The sequence below is a fragment of the Sarcophilus harrisii genome, chromosome 2 (genome assembly GCF_902635505.1).
Source record: "Sarcophilus harrisii chromosome 2, mSarHar1.11, whole genome shotgun sequence".
Taxonomy (NCBI): Eukaryota; Metazoa; Chordata; class Mammalia; order Dasyuromorphia; family Dasyuridae; genus Sarcophilus; species Sarcophilus harrisii.
The window spans coordinates 253,639,212-253,655,527 of record NC_045427.1 but is presented as its reverse complement, the minus strand read 5'-3'; the positions used below and the strand labels follow the sequence as shown (position 1 = coordinate 253,655,527).

General features: G+C 33.4%; 1 protein-coding gene across 1 annotated transcript in view; it reads right to left on the bottom strand.

Moving 5' to 3' along the window:
* FMN1 (formin 1) overlaps positions 1 to 16,316 on the bottom strand; it is a 477,206-nt gene that overhangs the window by 442,470 nt on the left and 18,420 nt on the right. The window lies entirely within an intron of this gene.

Genomic DNA, 16,316 nt, shown 5'->3' with positions numbered 1-16,316 from the left:
CCATCTTATCATACTTATTTTATCAAGTGACTAATTACACTATTACATCTTTTTAAATAGAAATATAGATGTATAGATATTAATATATAATTCATACACAAAGAAGATGAGAGATAAAAATCCAATTATCCTCCAAAGGTCCAATCAAAAATCATCCTAATAGTTAAAATTTTTAAAAGAAACTGGAGCTGAAAATATTTAATAGTTGACAGAATTTTACATGTAGGCATCTTGCATTCATTTGATCCTTACAACAATTTTATAAGATAGGTACTCAACTATTAACAGGTTTATCTGAAAATAATCTAACATGATTTCCTTTTCTTCAACTTTGAGTTTACTTTATTGTTCATCTGTACAATCTGTCATATATAAATACATAGTTGGACAGACTCTATAGGGGTCTCTTTCAAGATGCTTACTGAAATTTGAATAATATATATTCTTCACCTATTTTATCTTTCCTGTAAGAATGGACAGCTGAAACTCCTTTTTCTAGAAGCTTGATGTCCTATGGACTCATGTAATAAATCTGCAGGACCCAACCCTAAATATCCATAGGGAATATTTCAGTTCCCTAGAGTCTCTTCTGTATGTTTTTTATCATACTGATGAATACTTCACACAAATATAGATACATATCCTTGTTTTTATGTCTCACCGGATACCCTCATTTGCCTCATTTGGCATCTAAGTGGCCCTTGAAGGTTATTCCAGAAGAAAATATTCTCCACTGCTGTAAATACTGCAGACATGGTCTCAGGAGCAATCTGAGAGTGCTTTCTGAAAACTAGGCTAACTGATCACCAGATTGTACCTCTAAGACTATACCCTCACCCCACCTCCCTGTCCTGGCAAAAGTATGAATTTGTAAATACAATCAATTTCCAGGATGATAGGATATAGAGCTGGATCAAATAAGCCTTTAGGAGTTGTAAGTGATCATACTGAAAGCAAGGAGTAGAGTTGTGCTTCAAAAGTTGGGCCACAGAGTACCTCCTATCATTCTATCACACTACACTATTTCCATTCAACATTGCTTTCTTGATGAATTGATATTTCAATAAGTTAGGGATAGATAAAAATAGAAAAGATGGAGTAAAAATCTATAAGTTAGATAACATGGAAATGGTATAGAAAAGCGTTCAAATTTATCATATCAGAAGCTCTATATTCATGAAGGATATAGAGAAAATAAAGAAGAAAGCATGTAGTACACAGAATTTAGAAGAGACTTGGAACAAAGAGCTTAATGTTAAAGTAAACTTCTTGGGAAAAGGTAAAATGAAAAAAAAGTTATTTAAAATTGGCTTACAGAGAGGGAAGATTCTGAAGCATAACCTTTGAACTTTATGTAAGGAAAGAGAAGGATCATTAGAATATCAGAAACACATAATTAATTAGTTAAATGGATAAGAAAAACTGATCAGATGAACAAAGTAAGAAAGAAAAATTTAACAAGAAAATAATGAATTTTGGATAAAATATAAGTATATCAATAATAGGTATTGGAATAGACTCACAACACAACAATATTTACTTAGAAGAGAAATAGGGTAAAGAAATCAAAATAAAAGGAGGCAGAATCAAGATGTTGGAGAAAAGGAAGTGACTCACCCCTCCCAAACCCCTCCAAATACCTTTAAATAATGCCATAAAACAATTCCTCAGTGGAAGAACCCACAAAAGGAAAGGGGAAAATACTTTTCCAGCAATAGACAACTTAGAAGGTCAGAAAGAAAGTTGGCCACACTTGCAGGAGAATGAAGCACCATCTGTTCTTAGATTGGGCCACATCAAACCAGGAGCAGCCTTTGAGAACCAACAAATCAGAGCAAGCAGTGACTGCTTCTGGAGCTCTCAGTCCATAGATGGTAAGGGAGGTGTTGACCAGAAGAAGACCACAAAGATTTCTTTGGTAGCAGCAGGACTCTGTTGATTTGCCTATACATACTCAGATCTGGGTCATAGTCCTTAGTGACAGTCCTAGAATGAGGAGAAACACCGGTACAAACAGAATTTGCAGCCACAGTAGAGCAGATAACTCTTGTCACGTTCTAAGGTAAGAAAGAGTGCTTGTGGTCATTCACAGACAAGAGCACAGGCCAGGTTAATAATAAACACCTCTCCTTAGACCATATCACCTTGGAGCATCAAAAACTTACAGGTTCCTAGTAGTATCTTTGAAAATAGCTGCACAAAATCCTTCAAAACTTGGGACAGTACACTCTCTACCCTAGAGGCAGAGCCCCACTTTAACAGAGTTAAAAGTTAAGAAATTGACTGGGGAAAATGAGCAAATAAGAAAAAAAAATTCTGACTATAGAAAGTAACTGTGGTGACAAGGAAGATCAAAATGCACATCCAGAAGAAGATAACAAAGACAAAATTCCAACAATTTCAAAACCATTAAGAAAAATAAGGAATGATCTCAGATCATGGAAGAGTCAAAAAGGATTTTGAATATCAAATAAGAAAGATAGAAGAAAAATTGGGAAGAGAAATAAGGGTGATGCAAGAAAAGCATGAAAAAAAAAGCCAACAGTTTGATAAAGGAGATGCAAAAATATTGAAGAAAATAACATTTTAAAGACTGGAATAGCTCAAATGGTAAAAGAGAAACAAAAAAACCAATGAGGAGAAGAATGTCTTGAAAAGCAGAAGTGGCCAAATGGAGAGGCACAAGAATTCACTGAAGGAAAAAAAAAAAAAAACTCCTTAAAAAGTCTAATGGAAAAGGAGGTATAAAAGTTCATTGAAGAAATAATTCCTTAAAAATTAAAGTTGAGCAAATGGAAACTAATGACTTCATGAGAAATCAAAAAACAATAAAACAAAACCAAAAGAATGGGGAAAAAAAACAATATGAAATATCTCATTGGAAAAACAACCAATCTGAAAAATTAATCCAGATGGGTTAATTTAAAAATTATTGAACTACTTGAAAGACGGGATAAAAAAAAAATCTCTTCTTTCAAGAAATTGTCAAAATAAACTGCCCTGATATTGTAGAATCAGAGGGTAAAATAGACATTGAAAGAATCCATCAATCACTTCCTGAAAGAGATACCAAAATGAAAACTACCAGAAATATTATAGTCAAATTCTAGAGGTAAAAGTAGGAAATATTGCAAGCACCAAGAAAGGAACAATTCAAGGACTGTGAAATCACAGTCAGGATGACTCAAGATTCAGCAGTTTCTTCATTAAAAATTGGAGGGTTTCAGATATGATTATTTCAGAAGGCAAAAGAGTTAGGATTACAACCAAGAATCACCTACTCAGCAAAACTGAACTTAATTGTTCAGAAGGAAAATGGATATTCAAGCATTCTTAATGAAAAGACCAGAGCTGAATAGAAAATTTGACTTTCAAATGCAGGACTCAAGAGAAGTATAAAAAGATCAACAGGAAAAGGAAATAGTAAGGGACTTAATAAGGTTAAACAGTTTACATTCCTACATGGAAAGATATTTGTAACTCATAAGAACTTTCTCATTAAGACTATTAGGGGTCTTTAGAAGAAAAAAAGCACAGGTGTGAGGTGATTATCAAGGGATGATATCTAAAAAAATGAATAAAATTAAAGGATGAAAAAGAGGAATATGCTGTAAGAAATGGAAAGGGGGAGGGTAAAAATAGCGTAAATTATCTCACATAAAAGAGGCAAGAAAAGGCTTTTACAATGGAGGGGAAGTAGGAGGAAGTAAGGAGTAAGTGAAGTTTTCATCAGAATTGGTTGAAAAAAGGTAATATACACAGTCAATTTCGTATAGAACTCTATATTACCCTACAGAAAATTAGGAGGGAAAGTAGATAAAAGATAGTAGAGGTGGGGTTATAAAATGGAGGTAAGATTGAGGGAGGTAGTAGTCAAAAGCAAAACACTTTTGAGGAGAGAGAGGGTGAAGGAAAGAGAACAAAAATGAGGGGGGGGGGAGAACAGGAAGAAGGGAAATATATTTAGCAATCATAATTGTGAAAAAATAGAAGCAAGTGTCTTTGATAAAGATCTCATTTCTGAAATATATTGAACTGATCAAATTTATAAAAATAGGAGATATTACCCAATTGAGAAATGATCAAGAGATATAAACCATTTTCAGATGAAATAATCAAAGCTATTTATAGCCATTTGAGAAGGTACTCTAAATCACTATTGATTGGAGCAATGAAAATTCAAATAATTGAGGTAATATTTCATATGTTTTGATTGGCTAATTGGACAGAAAAAGAGAATAACAAATGTTGGATGAGATATGGAGAAAATGAGATAATAATGTACTTTTGGTGGAGTTGTGAACTGATCCAACTACTTTTAGAGTAATTTGAAACTATGCCCAAAGAGCTATAAAACCATGACTATCCTTTGACCTAGCAGTGCCATTAATAGGTCTGCATCCCAAAAGAGATAAAAGAGGACCAAGGGCAGGGGAAGACCTATATGTACAGAAATATTTATAATAGTTCTTTTCTGGTGATAAAATTGGAACTTGGGGGAATCCCATCAATTGGGAAATGTCTGAACAAATTGTTCTACATGGTTGTGATGAAATATTATTGTGCTATAAGAAAGGAGGAGCAGAATGCTTCTCAGAAAAGCTTGGGAAGATTTACATGAGCTGATGGAGAGTGAAATGTTCTATGTACAAAGCAACAGCAATATTGTAAGATGATAGGCTGTTGAATAACTAAATTATACATCCTCATTCAAAGAACTAATAATATTTGAACACAGATTGATGCATAGTTTTTTATTTTATTTTTCTTTAGATTTTTTTTTTTTGGTTTTTGTTTTCTTTCACAATATGACTAATATGGAAATATGTTTTACATGACTTCATATGTGTAACCTATATTGAGTTGCTTGCCTTCTCAATGAAGGATATGGGGAGGGAGGAAAGAAGAAAATTTGCAACGCAAAAGATTTTTAAAATGCATAATTAGGGAAAATAAAAATATTAAATAAATTTTTTAAAAGGGAAAATTTAAAAAAATCAATATAAAAGGAATAAATGGTGAAAAAACAAACCTTTATATATATATATATAAAATCTTAAATGTGAATGGATTAAAAAATCTAATTTTAAAAAAGGAGTGGCATAATGAAATAAGAAAAAGAAAAACTAACCATTATGATGTATAAGAAAAAGACACCTAACAAATACATACAGAATGAAAATTAGTTGGGGCAGTTAGGGGTACAGTGGATAGAGTACCAGCCTGAAGTCAGGAGAACCTGAGTTCAAATGTAGCCTCAAATACTTAACACTTATTAGGTGTGTGACCCTGGGCAAGTCACTTAATGCCAATTGCCTCAAAAAAAAAAAGAATGAAAATTAATTAAGTTAAAAATTGTCATGTATCTGATAATTATATGCCCACCCCCCCAAAAAAGCAAGAGATGCATTCATTTAAAAATAAAACCTCTTTACATTAGTAAAAAATAGAGAAGTTGTATTATGTTCAAAGGCACCATAGACAATAGGGGGGAAAAAAGATAAATAATAGACATATATGAATCAAATGAAATAGCATTAAAATTTTAAAAGAAAAATAATAACTAAACCAGAGAAAAATACAAGGATAGTAACATTATCATTTTAGAAAAAAACACCCGGAACTGGAGAGATCTAAAAGATATGAACAAATATATATATATATATATATATATATATATGTATATAATATGTATATTTATAAGCATTATATATATAATATGTATATTTATAAGCAAGCATGTATATGTGCATGTATAATATATATTATATAATATATATAATATGTATATTTATAAGCAAGCATGTATATGTGCATGTATAAGTATATATACATAGATACATATTCTTATATATGTGCATTAAAGTTTATACATATATGTGTGTGTGTACATGTTAGAGAAATTAGCTCTCAAAGACTGATGGAATTTTATGAGTGGTAACATTACAGATTATGTATATTTCTCAATATCTCATGCTATCTTTACAAAAAGATATCATATTCTAACTTAGTTCTCCATGAGGCCAGAGACTGACCTCAAGGTTTCTATCATCTGACACCAAGAGCTGCATGTTCTACTAATTTGAAGGCTGGAAAATGGATTGCATCCCATTTTCTTCATAATATCCAGTTATGGAACTTGCCTCTAAGACAATCATATCTGCTATCATTTCTGTCTCCTCGCTCCTCATCTCACACTGGGAGATAAACATCAAAACTCTTTCCCTTTGTCCCAACTCTCTTTCAGCTCACAGTCAGAAGTCTCAGGGAATTCATAATTTAATCCTGACTTGGCATCCAAAGCAAAAACTGCATAGGTGCTACTGGGAAAAAGTCTGGTCCACTAAACCCTGCTAAACCCAATACTGCCCACAGATAACTTTCTGGCTAAAGCAAGTGCCTTCGAATGTTTGTGGCAGCCCTTTTTGTAGTGGCTAGAAACTGGAAACTGAATGGATGTCCATCAGTTGGAGAATGGCTGAATAAATTGTGGTATATGAATATTATGGAATATTACTGTTCTGTAAGAAATGACCAACAGGATGATTTCAGAAAGGCCTGGAGAGACTTACACGAACTGATGCTGAGTGAAATGAGCAGGACCAGGAGATCATTATATACCTTCAACAACAATATTATATGATGACCAGTTCTGATGGACCAGGCCATCCTCAGCAACGAGATCAACCAAATCATTTCTAATGGAGCAGTAATGAACTGAACTAGCTATGCCCAGAAAAACAACTCTGGGAGATGACTAAAAACCATTACATTGAATTCCCAATCCCTATATTTATGCACATGCATTTTTGATCCTTCACAAGCTAATTGTACAATATTTCAAAGTCTGATTCTTTTTGTACAGCAAAATAACGTTTTGGTCATGTATACTTATTGTGTATCCAATTTATATTTTAATGTATTTAACATCTACTGGTCATCCTGCCATCTAGGGCGAGGGGGTGGGGGGGTAAGAGGTGAAAAATTGGAACAAGAGGTTTGGCAATTGTTAATTCTGTAAAGTTACCCATGCATATAACCTGTAAATAAAAGGCTATTAAATAAAAAAAAAAATAAAGCAAGTGCCTTGTAGAGGGTGAATTCTGTGCTCTAAAGCATTAATAAATAGGTAAAGCCCTACTTTCTTTATTTTTGGTTAGACAGCAGAATGGGTTCTGATAATGAGCAGGCAAGATGGGTTCTGATAGCTCACAAACATCATTATATTACATTTCTTCCCAAATCTCCCATCTTACAAAAATTTCTACAAGGTTAGCAGTCTCCTTCTAGCTATTCAGATTCACAGGCTTTGTGTAATCTTCATCTATCCACTCTCCCTTATCCAATATAGCCAATAAATTACTAAATCTTTTTTCTACTTCCATATCTTATCTGCCCCCTTCCCTTTATCCATACAGTGTCTACCCCAGTTCAGACTCTCACTACCTCTTACCTAAGCTAATTGAAGTTGTTCCCTTCTCCCTGCTTTGATTCTCTCCATTATCTGATCCATACCTCACAAAGCTGCCAAAATGATTTTCCTAAAGTGAAAATATGACCATATTACTTTCCTACTCAATAAACTCCAGTAGTTTTCAATGGTCTTTCATTTTTATCCTATTTTTAAATTTTTTCTGGAAATTTTAAAATGTCTATAATAAATAGCATAGTAGTACATGTACATAATTTACAAAAAAGTAAAACTACACATTGGAGTTGTATATTAAAAATGTCTGATTATTAAAAGTGTGCAGTCACAGGTCATAGTATTAGGGTACTGAAAAATGATTAAGTAAATATAAAATTAAAAATAGCAAACAGTCACTTATGGGCTAGAATGCAATAAAATAATAATTAATAAATGGAATAAGGCAAAATATAGAGCTTTGAATTTAATAACATCCTTAAATAACAAATAGGTCAAAAAACAAATAACAGAGCAATAACTATGTTAAAACTAATGATAATGTTGAGAAAATTCCTCAGAGAAAAAATATTTTATGAAATATAAATTAACAAAATAGAAAAGACATCAACCATGAATTAAAAAAATGAGACAATCAAAAATATACAAGAGGAAATCCAAAACATTAAAGAGAAATATATAAAATGGAAGAAATTTTAGCATTCATAAATATTTAAGATTACTTCTCTGAAAAAATTAACAAAATTGAAAAACCTTTACCTAAGTTGACTTACAAAGAGAATTTCAAATTACTAAAATTAAAAAGAATATACTGAAGAAATAAAACAATAATTAGGATCTTCTAACTAAAATTATCAGATAATTGTTATATAGTATTTTAAGGTACCTAAAGCACTTTTCATATATGATTTCATTTGATCTCCCAACAATCCTGAGTGTCAGGTGCCATTATTGTCCCCTTTTTTAAAGATAAGGAAACTGAGCCAGAGAATTCAAGTGACTTATTGAGGATAATATAGATAGTAAGTGCCTGAATCTGGATTTAAAATTAGGTTTTCCTGACTTACATATAGCACTCTATCCTATTAGCAAAACTGAGAATTTAAAGGAAATGGATAATTACAAAAAATATGAAATGTTCAAATTAATAACATGAAATGGAGATTTTTCATTGTTCCCCCTGAGGCAATTGGAGTGACTTGCCCAGGGTCACACAGCTAGGATGTGTTAAGTGTCTGAGACCAGATTTGAACTCAGATCCTCCTGACTTCAGGGCTTGTGCTCTCTCCTCTGCACCGCATAGCTGCCCCATAAAATAGAGCTCTTAAGCAATACAAGCTCAGTAACTGAAATTGAATAAATTCCCAAAGAACTAAAAATTCTCTTCAGAGCATTGGGATAGGGAATGAGGAGTGGGAATTCCTAGACCAAACATTTATAGTTGAATTCTATAAAAAATTTAAAGAGCAATTAATACCCAATACTATACAAATTATTCATCAGTACAGCTATTTACAGAAAGATTGTTCTGTCTACAAATGGACCAATTACAAATGAGATAATTTAGATGATTCTGGATAATTATTATTTTAAAAAAAACTGTTAAAATCCAGTTAATGATATTTGAGTCATTGTTATTGATGTTTTAAAACTTTTTCCAAATGTCCTTTATCCCCACCAAATGTACCACTAAAACTACTTATATAATTTATTTATAAATCTAGGATATTTCTATAGTTAATTGGATTTAATTGGTTTTTAAATTATAATTTAAAATGTCAGAATGGGGATAACATTTCCATTAATATTTAATTTCTAATCTTATAAACATCCCATCCCTTATTTACTGCATTATGAAGTATTTAAGTCTCATCTCCTGAAATGAATCCCTATAGCAATATGTGAATATTTGAAAAAAGAAGATAAAGTAATATGGTCATATTTTCTACTTTGGGGGGGAATAAAATTTTTTCCTCTACAAAGCTGAATTTTATTTCACTGAATGTTTTAAAATTGTTTTCCTGTTTGTTTAGTGTAAAGATGTAATTATTTCTACAGTACAAGTGTAGTTATGATTTCATGTGCTGTGGATGTGGACTTCTCTCTCCCATTATCTGTGTCCAAAAAAATTTAAGACAAAGTGGAACCAAGAGAGGATGTGGAAAACTACAAAGTATGGAGAACTGTGGAGATAGGATGGCAGTGATCAAGGATATAGTCAGTGAGAACTATTGTTCAAAGTAAAGGTAGAGGTATAGTAGGCATGGGAGTATTCTCTCACTGTATCTGGGTCTTCTCTTATGGATGAATTAATAGAATTCCACTCAAGCTGATTAAATTGTGAAGGCTCGAGATCCCATACAGCCTATCCAGTGAGCGGGGCACTTGGAAAAGCAGTTAGAAATTGGTAATTAGTAATAGTGTCAAGTGAGGAAAAAAGGTCATGGGACCTGAGTACCCCAAATGACTAGACATTGACCTTGTGTGAGTTTTGGCCGTAAGTATAATAACTTTGAGACCTTTGTTACCTCTTTGTGGGAGTGGTTGAAGAGAAGTTATGAATCTTTGCATTCAAATTATGTTTCTCAAAATCTTGGTTTATGTTCTATAGACTAACTTGAAGCTACTTGAGTCTGGGATGAGTCATGAACACCCAGAAAATTCTGTAGCTGTTTTAATCTATGACTATGAGTACAGAACCATGTACTTATTTCATTCATTTGTGATTGACTCTGTTATGCTATTTGTGTAACTGAATTCTAAATTATCCTAAAAGGAGGGTAGACTTTCTTGAAGGATGGGGTGCTATTTATCCATGTGGATAAATCTACAATATCACACCCTTAGGCAAATGTAGCAAGGTTAGCTACAAAGGATAAAGATACAGGGTAGAGGTAGCCAGCTCTGTGAGAGCCTTAAAGAATTTCCAGTGCACTCTGGTATTGAGTAGAGTGCATAATCATCAGGCTGAATATAAACATGCAAGTACTTAATCAGCAGCACCCCCTTGTGGTTAAATCCCCCCATGAACTAGTTTGGGGGCAAGGGTATTGAGAAGAAATTAAAATTATTCCTCCCACATCTCAGGAGGGATAGGGGCACAGCAATTTGGAAAATTCACCTAAAATTTTTTGGCCCATTCTTTTTTATTATTATTATTTTTTTTTTATTTAATAGCCTTTTATTTACAGGTTATATGCATGGATAACTTTACAGCGTTAACAATTGTTTTGGCCCATTCTTCATACCAAAAAAGAAGGCTTTTTTTTTTTTTTCTTTTTCTCTTATGGGATGTTTACAATACCTTGATATAAAATTTGGATTGATATTATATAATATTCTGAATTTCTAAACTTTTTCTGTGTCATCTGCTGGCCTTCTCATATTATCTATGACTTACACAAAACTTTCAAAAAGTTCCCATTTAATTTCTTATGCTGACCTGGGATGGGGAAAATCAAACTGTAGCAGGGATGCCTATATTTCCTAATTAGCACCCAAAGATTAAAAGCACCTTCAAAAGAGCTTCCCCTACCCCCCACAACACACACACAATACACAGAGGAAATAGCATGCAATGCTGGAAGATATGATCCTTATGCTACTAAATTCTTTATCCTCCATAAGAGCCACAGAAGGAACTCCTCCACTGAATAAATTGAATTAGATGATCAGTTCTATAATTCTATTCTAATATTCAAGCTAATACTCCACAGAAATATTATCCTGATGCTTCAACATAGTATGAAGAATATCATGAATTTTCAAAAGCTGTGCTAGGAGAGTAGAAGCTCTGGCACGTCTTACAAAACAATGTTGGGTGGGATGGAGGATCACCTATAATCCTTGCTACTGGGGAGGATAAATCTGGATCACTGTAGCTCAGCAGTTCTGACCTGCATTAGGCAAATGGTGATTAGATGTCAAGACTAAGTCCAGAACCACAATGGTGAACCTTTTGCAATAATGATGGGGGTTTTAGGGGACAGTAGAGAAAAGAAAGGGCACCAGATTGTCCAAGGCAGTAATAAAAGATGTCAAAGCTTCTGTTCTTATCACCAGTGGGGTCAGGACTATTGAACTTCAAACCTCTTTTGGATGGAGGGATGGAGGAAAACCTAATCCCCATATATCCCCAAAATACCTTACCAAACAAAGAAAGATTATAGGAAAAGTCCCTACAACATCATGACATCTCTTTTGTCTCCTGGTTTTGCTACCCTAAAAAGAAAATGAAGTTAGTCAGGTATGACCATTCTTGTTAAAACTATCTGGGATTTTAGTGATCACTGTAATGTGATTTTAACATTAAGTAAAAGTTCATTCTATCTGGGATCTTGGGGAATATCCCTAGTAAAGAATGGAAAACATGGAACATAAGAAGAGAATGTAAACCTAAAAATTAGATATAATTTAATCCAAAAAAATATGATTAGAATTTTTTTGGCATTAATAAGTGTCAAGGTCACACAGCTAAGAAATGTCAAGTATCTGAGGGCACATTTGGACTCATATCCCCTTGATTCTAGCAGGTGCTCTACCCACTGAGCAACCTAGCTGCCTCTCATGATTAAAAACTTAAATTGTTTTCTTTATATACCTAAGGGTTAGATGCAATAAAATTATGAATATTAAAAATAGTTAGCATTTACATAGTAGTTAAGATTTGCAAAGTGCTTTACAAATATTATCTCATTTTATTTTCACAACGACCTTGGGAAATAGATGTTATTATTATTTCCATTTCAGAGATGAGGAAACTGAGGCAAATAGAGATCACCATGCTCAATACTACATTGGTAGTAAGGAGACTCAGTTCGTCTTGATTCCGGGCTTGGCATTCTATCTAATGTGCCAGCTGTCTGCCTACTAAATATGTATTTGAGGGTCAGACTTCAAGCAGCTTGTATTTTCATAGGCCATTTTTCCCCCTCCTAAGGACCCCCACTACAGTGCCCTATCCAAATCTGTCCTCTTTATCCCCCGTCTTTCAAATGTCCTCCACCATCTGAAACCATGTGTCTCATGTTCCATTTCCTGTCTAACCATGTCTTTGCTCATTTCCTGTGCCTAGATGGTCTGGAATGCACTCCCTCATCGTTTTTATTCCATGAAACCTCATCTCCATGGCTCATACATAAAGCCTTTTCTGAGACTTCCTCCTCATTCCCAGCTTCTGAAATCTCCATCTTTACATCTCATACACAAAGCTTTTTCTGAGACTTCTCCACTTCCAAGTTCTGAATGTTTTTTCCTCTCATTTTAAATTACTTTGTATTACTGCATAAACTTTGTATTAACTCACATTTGTGTACAAAGTGTCTGTGTGCATGTAGTTTCCCCCAGGAGAATGTAAGCCCCTTGAAGGCAAGGACAGTTTCATTTTTTCCCTTTGTATCCTCAGCACCTAACATTTAATAAATGTTAATGGAATTAAATACTGATGAATTAGAATCATAAAAAACTCATAGATCATTTAATCCAACCCTCTTAATTTTATAGATGAAGAAACTGAGACTTCAGGATTTTAAATGGCTTGCCCAAAGATTTTAAGTGGAAGAGCTAAATTTCTAATCCAGATACTCTGATTCTAAATCTAGCATCTTTCCCCCAAATCTGTTAATATAAATTAATGAGGTTTATTTTCATATGAGGCATATGGAAAGCAATTATTGCTTTATAATTACAAATCTCATGTGACAAAGGCTTTGAGGTAATCCACACCTTTATGGAGGTTGTATGCTTTTGTGGAAAGAAATGAGAAACCTTGGCTTCAAGATCTAATCTTGAATACTTAACTAAACAATAAGCCTTAAAACGATGAAAAAATAATATAACATCTCTAAGTTTCCATTTGGCACCTCAGTGGTGTGATGAATAGAGTCAGGGGGGGGAGCAAGTTCAAATTCTGCTTCAGATACTTATTAAACTGTGTGGAAGAGAGAGTGAGGCTGACCTCAATTAAATTCAATTCACATTCAAGTTAATAATCATCCTTCTGATGTCATTAATTCTCTTCAAGAAGGAAAACAAAAACAACAACAATAATTGTGTGATAGCCTATTAGACTCAGTTTTCTCATCTGTAAAATGAAGTTATTAAAAAATAAAAACATCAACTTCTTAGAGTATGAATACCAAGTAAGATAGCATATGTAAAGTGCCTGACAAATCTTAAAGTGATCTAAATGCTAGCTATTACTTAATTTCTTCATTTGTAATACCTTTCTCACAAGGATATAGTTTTAAAAAAAAAAGTAACATTATAAAGTTCAGTAATTGATATACAGGATGTCCCAAAAGTCTTAATACAGATTTACGTTTTAGACTAAAACTGTACTAAGAGTTTTGGGACTGCACATATTTGATGGCAATTAAGTGGTACAGGAGGTGGAGTTCTGGTCCTGGAATCAGAAAGACCTGAGTTCAAATTTAGCTTCAAACACTTACTAATTGTGTGACTATGGGCAAGGCACTTAACTTGTTTGTCTCAGTTTTCTTATCTGTAAAATGAGGAGAATAATAGCAGCTACCACCCAGAGTTATTATGAAGATCAAATGAGATAATAATTGTAAAATTCTTAGCACAGTACCTGGCAAATAGCAAACGTTAGGCAAATGTTAGTGATGATGATGATGATGACGATGACAACCGATCCTTTTGCAATCTCATCCACACATTTTCATACTCAGTAGCTTGTCCATGAGATCCCATAGATCTTATAAATCATGGGGCAATAGGGCAAGGAGGGGACAGATTCTGAGAGGTAGATTTTTTGATGCTCTTAAAATCACATCACTTAGGTGATTTACCTGTGAGGATGAAACATAGTTTTAACTTTGTTCTAATCTCAGTTCTGCTTCTGATTGTGTGACTTTTACAAGTTTTTTTTTTTTTAAACTATTATAAACCTTATTCTTCTCTATCTATAAAATTGGTATAATTATATTTTCCCTCTCTACTTAATTATATTACTGAAAGGCTCAAATAAAATCTGTAAAAATTTTGATACCAAAAAGCATTATATAAATATAGGTTATTATTTAGAGCAGAAAGGCAAAGTTTAAGTCCTTTTATAAAACAGCCTCTCAATGTACTATCCATCCCTATTGCCTCTGCCCCCATCCTCATCCCTCCAACTCTCTAAGTAGAGCAGGTGATGGCATGATTGATAGATGAAGATCTTCGGTGGAAGCTTCCTACACAATAGAAATCACAATCTGATTTTAAAAAAATAGGGCCAAAACTGTGTTTCACAAATACTCTGGGCCATAAAATGTGCATCCATGCAATTGCATTTGGCCTTTGGTATTGCAAAATAAAAGATTGTTAATCAGTGACCAGCAAGAAACAGGAAACATTAAACAGCCTCTGGTTTTTCATTTCAGTTTTATTCACTTGGCTACCCTTCACTGATTGGCTTTGACTAGAAAGTCATGTCTCACTTTGAGATCAAAACAGCAAATGTTGCTAAAGCTGGTCATGCTGTTAAGTTATTCCAATTAAAATAGTGGCTTTTCTGCTCACAACTGCAGCCAAAGCCACTCTTCTGAAAGTCTTTCAAAACTCTGCCACTTGGCCTTTAGAACACAAGTTTAACCTAATACCATTCCTTCCAGCCCCAGGAAAATATCCAGATTTTCTAGAAATGTACATTGGTGAGAAATTTTGGGGGGTTCTTTAAAAATAATTTAGCAATCACTCAAAATAAGTTGAGTATCATAATTCCCAGCCTACAAAATATTTAAAAACAGGGTCCAACAATCACATAAGGAAGGACAAAAAAAAAAAAAAAACCCAGGATAAATTAAAGATTTGGATTAGATGATCTCCAGAGTAACTTCAAAATCTGATTCAATGATCCAATGAAGATAATCCCCATTTTACAAATAAGAAAACCGAGACTCAAGAAAGATTAAATGATGTGATCATAGACACAGAGCTAACATCAATGATTAGAAAAATCAGTACTCTGGATGCTAAGTTCCATACTCTTTCCACTACACAACAGCTTCTCTAGTAGCAATTTACTTCAACATTTTTCCAGTATTCAGTCATAATCTACTATAGTCCAAAAGTGTAATCTCCGATTCATAACGAGGCATCAACATTGGTGTCCAGCCCACAGCTGGCATGAATTACCAAAAACACAGGATAAACAGCAATAATGGCCTTATGAAGGTCAGTCAGTTAATAAACTTTTATTAAACTTTTAGTATGTGCCAGGTCTCAGAACCATGAAAAGAACTAATCCAGTACGCACTGTTATGTGGCATCCTGGCTTTGATGGACAATGCTTATATTGAAGTCATCCCCTTGATGTTTTCAATCTGCTATAGCACAAGATATTCAGTTTTCAACTTTTATCTTTTAAAAATCTAATTCAATTCATTGACAAGTATTTATGATGTATTTGGACAGTAGAGAGTTGTAGTAGAAAGTTAAGAAATGACCTTTGGTCTTAAGAGATTTATAGTTTTGTTGGAAAGCTAAGATTTTTTTCACAAATAATTAAAGAACAATGTAATATATTAGGTATGCAAAAATCTAAATAAAACATTTCAATACTTCAAGCATTCATGACTTCCTTTAGTATGGAAATATAATCAAATGTCAACATATCTCTTAGAAGCAATTGTTCATATAGTTCAAGTCTCTTGTGGCCACTATATGTGGTCTCCATGTTAGTTTTATGATCTATTTCTGGAATTCATCAACTAATTCCTCCTTCTGCCTTGGAGGTCTATAATATATGTCTACCATAATCGTTCTTGTAGATCTCTCACAACTAATCCATAGATTTCCTGGTTCTAGTTTTTTATTCTATTGTAGTATATTTTCTTATATAACTTTTTTGTTATATAATTCTAGTATATTCTAGTATCCTTTT